Source organism: Sinocyclocheilus grahami, unplaced genomic scaffold (assembly GCF_001515645.1).
Source record: "Sinocyclocheilus grahami isolate Dianchi unplaced genomic scaffold, SAMN03320097.WGS_v1.1 scaffold465.1, whole genome shotgun sequence".
Classification (NCBI taxonomy): Eukaryota; Metazoa; Chordata; class Actinopteri; order Cypriniformes; family Cyprinidae; genus Sinocyclocheilus; species Sinocyclocheilus grahami.
Window position 1 is genome coordinate 1,680,318 of NW_015505644.1, and position 5,081 is coordinate 1,685,398.

Below are 5,081 nucleotides of genomic sequence, written 5' to 3' on the forward strand. Positions count from 1 at the left end.
TTCATCATCTCACCATCAAAGATACTCAAATTAGCCCCACTGAATTTGAACTGAACTCATCTGGACTGCGTTAAGTAAAGCATCGTAAGCCTAAGTTGATCGTAGCTCCATTGGTTTCAATGGGTTCACGATGTACTTAGCTTACGGTGCTTTTGGGAAACGCAGCCCTGGAAGAGTATATAGGAAATTTCAGTATGCACTATGCAGTTTATAGACTTACCGTTTGCAGTCGCCTACACAATACAGATTCGCCCCTCACCTAAAAAAAATTACCACAGTGGGGCTTTTATTGCGCATAATGTGGTGAGTGAGTTGCTTTGATGCCTCATTACAGAGCAAGCTGTGGAGACATTATGTCACTTCTTAAAAGGGAAAAGTAATACATTTGGTGCAGAAGAGATGTACTCACCTTTCTAGCATGCCATGCCTCCTTTTGTTCTCTCCCTCGCTTCCCTCTAATGGAGAACAAGTGTCTCCAGCTCATCCGCTCTGCTCGTCCATCTGATTGAGTGACTAGCATTGGGTCACAGCGAAAGCCACACAGCCGAGTCACTGTCATAGATTATTGAACCAATGTCCAAAAACCATATAGCACCACTTCCACATCTGAGGGGAGCCTACAGCAGCATACATCCTGTATTGCCTAGAGACTGTAAGTGCAATAGGTGTAAGTTGTCATTGCTCACAGAAAACTGGTTTTCATTTATATATAAAAAAAAGTTTTAGCACACTCTAAAAAGATTGCATATTATTGGAAATAATAATGAAAGAACATACTTAAGTTCAAACTGAATTTAATGTTTTTTGACACTTAGCTGCGTGTTAATTGCAATTAAATAGAAATACATAATTTATAAATTCATATTAGTTATATTAAATTAGTTGAACCTAGGTGTTTTTGACCCACTAAAGTAGGATTTAAGGACATTTTATATGTAATTTCATAATTACTTCTATTCTCTTTGAAATATGGTTAAAATGTACTTACAAGCATTTATGATAATCTAAAATATTTATAAATATTTAATAAATACTTTAATGTATATTGAAACTTGTGTCATGTATTTAAATATATTTGTATATTTGTGCATTTGCAATAATGAAGTTGCGATTTAGTACATTTAAAATATAAACATAATAAGACTAAAATTATAAGCAAGTACTTCTCATGTGCTTTAATATGTCAACACAATAAGTGTAATTATTTAAGGCATGAACATGCTAAACGTAATGATTTAAAATCTACTTTAAAGTAAAACTTTTTTGTCATTAATATGAAGTGTTCTTAATTATGTTAATGAAAGTGTGCTTTACCTTTACTTAGCCTTTTCTCATTAATATTATATTAATATTTGGAGTGCACTACAAGTGCACATTCAATACAGTTAAGGGCACTTCTTTTTCACAGGCTTGGAATTAATTCCAAATAATAAGAATTAATCTGGTCATGAATATTGCATAAGAAGAAACTGCCATCAGCTGTCCATCAAGTTGTGCAATCAGGTCTCTTTTGTAGAAACCAGAATTTCAAAAAATCAAAACCAAAAACAAATACTGTTATCTGCATAGCAAAATGCAACCAAACATGGTCCTGTCTGAACTTACTAACTAAACACTTCCTGTTTTTTTATAGCCAGCATTGCATTCCTGTTAGAACATTTTGGTTAAAGGAATTTGTGAAGGAGTAAAAATATATAGTAAATTCCTCCATCCATCAGTCAGGCTAAAAAATTCACTACGCTCAATACATTCGTCATAATTACGAGCTTATCATGTTTGGTTTAAAATCACGGCTATACTGGTTTGTATGTGGCAAACAGAAGTGTAGAGCAGGCAGTTGCCTGAAGCAAAGCGCTGGTTGTTTGTTCAGGGATCACCCCAGCAGGAATGAGGAGGTTCTGTCACTCAAGCTTCCACCCTGCTGTCTGCATGTGCTTTATCTGTGTCTCAACCGCCAGCTTTTCTGCCCCAACCAGTCATGTCACATGCAAAAACATCAGTCTAAGACTGAACCTCATCAAAGCCAAGTATTCTCTTGCGTTGCTATGACACATGCGTTGATACACTCAACAAAGAAGGTCTGATTATCACTTATAAGGAGCTGTGTGACTCATATAAGATGAGCTGTGTGACTCATATTAATAATAAAAAAGCAAGGTATAAGGTTGTGCTTAAAACAAGTGATTTTTAAAGTTTATGATGTAATCACTCGATTTAAACACTGTAAATGATAGTACTGTGTGAAAACTTGTTTCCAGACTATTGCCCCTTCAGGAAAATGTCATTCATTATGATTTAAAATGCTGTTATGTGGCTCCCCCTGCTGTTTGGAATTCTCAAAGGATGAATGCCACGAACTCATTGTCACCATTCTTTTACAGCACAGAAGATGAAGCGTGTTATTTCTGCACAGTAGCAGTTAGTGAGTTAGCATTTTTACACTTCCTGTTCCATCTTCCTAAAATTATTTTTTTTAATGGAATAAGTTATGTGGTTTAGTACAAGCTCAAGATATTTTATTCCACAACAACAAAAGCTTTTGCGCATCTTAACAGGTAGTTACAAGTGGCTAAATGGGAGTACAGAGGTTGTTGGGGACAATAAATGCCATAAAGCCAAAGTAGCTAAACTCATCTACTCTGCAGTTCACGTTGTTGATTATATGAGTCATTCTACAGAACTGGTCTAAACTCAGAGTTGGAAGCATCTGAAATTTTTTTATTTTTTTCCAAAAAAATTATGTGTGCAAATTGTATAATATTTGTATAAGTACAAATTTCTAGTAATTGTATTTTCATTAAAAAAAATTCACAAAACGTTTTGAAATATTTGTCCTCTCCCCAAATTTACAGTAATAATAAATTAATTACAAGGGTAAAAAAAAATACATATATATACTATATATATATATATATAGTGGGTACGGAAAGTATTCAGACCCCCTTACATTTTTCACTCTTTGTTATATTGCAGCCATTTGCTAAAATCATTTAAGTTAATTTTTTTTCCTCATTAATGTACACACAGCACCCCATATTGACAGAAAAACACAGAATTGTTGACATTTTTGCAGATTTATTAAAAAAGAAAAACTGAAATATCACATGGTCCTAAGTATTCAGACCCTTTGCTGTGACACTCATATATTTAACGCAGGTGCTGTCCATTTCTTCTGATCATCCTGGAGATGGTTCTACACCTTCATTTGAGTCAAGCTGTGTTTGATTATACTGATTTGACTTGATTAGGAAAGCCACACACCTATCTATATAAGACCTTACAGCTCACAGTGCATGTCAGAACAAATGAGAATCATGAGGTCAAAGGAACTGCCTGAAGAGCTCAGAGACAGAATTGTGGCAAGGCACAGATCTGGCCAAGGTTACAAAAAAAATTCTGCTGCACTTAAGGTTCCTAAGAGCACAGTGGCCTCCATAATCCTTAAATGGAAGACATTTGGGACGACCAGAACCCTTCCTAGAGCTGGCCATCCGGCCAAACTGAGCTATCGGGGGAGAAGAGCCTTGGTGAGAGAGATAAAGAAGAACCCAAAGATCACTGTGGCTGAGCTCCAGAGATGCAGTCGGGAGATGGGAGAAAGTTGTAGAAAGTCAACCATCACTGCAGCCCTCCACCAGTCGGGGCTTTATGGCAGAGTGGCCCGACGGAAGCCTCTCCTCAGTGCAAGACACATGAAAAAACACCTGAAGGACTCCAAGATGGTGAGAAATAAGATTATCTGGTCTGATGAGACCAAGATAGAACATTTTGGCCTTAATTCTAAGCGGTATGTGTGGAGAAAACCAGGCACTGCTCATCACCTGTCCAATACAGTCCCAACAGTGAAGCATGGTGGTGGCAGCATCATGCTGTGGGGGTGTTTTTCAGCTGCAGGGACAGGACGACTGGTTGCAATCAAGGGAAAGATGAATGCGGCCAAGTACAGGGATATCCTAGACGAAAACCTTCTCCAGAGTGCTCAGGACCTCAGACTGGGCCAAAGGTTTACCTTCCAACAAGACAATGACCCTAAGCACACAGCTAAAATAACGAAGGAGTGGCTTCACAACAACTCTGTGACTGTTCTTGAATGGCCCAGCCAGAGCCCTGACTTAAACCCAATGGAGCATCTCTGGAGAGACCTAAAAATGGCTGTCCACCAACGTTTACCATCCAACCTGACAGAACTGGAGAGGATCTGCAAGGAGGAATGGCAGAGGATCCCCAAATCCAGATGTGAAAAACTTGTTGCATCTTTCCCAAAAAGACTCATGACTGTATTAGATCAAAAGGGTGCTTCTACTAAATACTGAGCAAAGGGTCTGAATACTTAAGACCATGGGATATTTCAGTTTTTCTTTTTTAATAAATCTGCAAAAATGTCAACAATGCTGTGTTTTTCTGTCAATATGGGGTGCTGTGTGTACATTAATGAGGAAAAAAAATTAACTTAAATGATTTTAGCAAATGGCTGCAATATAACAAAGAGTGAAAAATTTAAGGGGATCTGAATACTTTCCGTACCCACTGTATAAACAAAACCTTTTTGCGCACAGTTCAATTCATGGAAGAAGCCTTTTATTTTTGTGGTGTTCCTGGAAAATCAAAAAATATATTTTGACTCATTGGTTTCTTGTGACCTCTGTACATAGCAACCAAAAAACACATTTAAAAAGCATTTAAGTATTCAAATCTTAGATGTTTACTAAGATCCTTCTATTATCTATTGAGATAATAGAAATACACAAAATAATAATTAAATTATGTGTATGTTTTAGTCCATTGGCCGAGACTGATTTTAACTATACCCCTACATTTATGATCATGAAATATTTATGTGTCACTCTCTCTCATAGCTACATGGTGAGTACATAGGCTCCATCATTTCGAGGTAAATGTATTCAAAAGTCCGAAAAATCTATGTGTAACTTTAAGGAACATCACTACCGAACACCTTTTTTCTACAATTAAGCACACTTTTTTCAGTGTTATTCCACATTTAGTTTTTATATGTACACCACTGTTCAGAACTGTACTAGCTAACCATGTGCTGATTAGCATCTTTGAGCTAGGTTCAAAAG

At 36.8% G+C, this 5,081-nt stretch overlaps 1 long non-coding RNA gene across 1 annotated transcript; it reads right to left on the bottom strand.

Moving 5' to 3' along the window:
- Positions 1 to 2,669: 2,669 nt before the first annotated feature.
- LOC107553137 (uncharacterized) lies at positions 2,670 to 4,730 on the bottom strand. The gene is made up of 3 exons (XR_001604934.1): positions 4,665 to 4,730; positions 3,960 to 3,965; positions 2,670 to 2,685 (listed from the first exon to the last, which is right to left on the bottom strand). It is a non-coding gene; the product is annotated as an uncharacterized lncRNA (long non-coding RNA).
- Between the last annotated feature and the right edge of the window lie 351 nt (positions 4,731 to 5,081).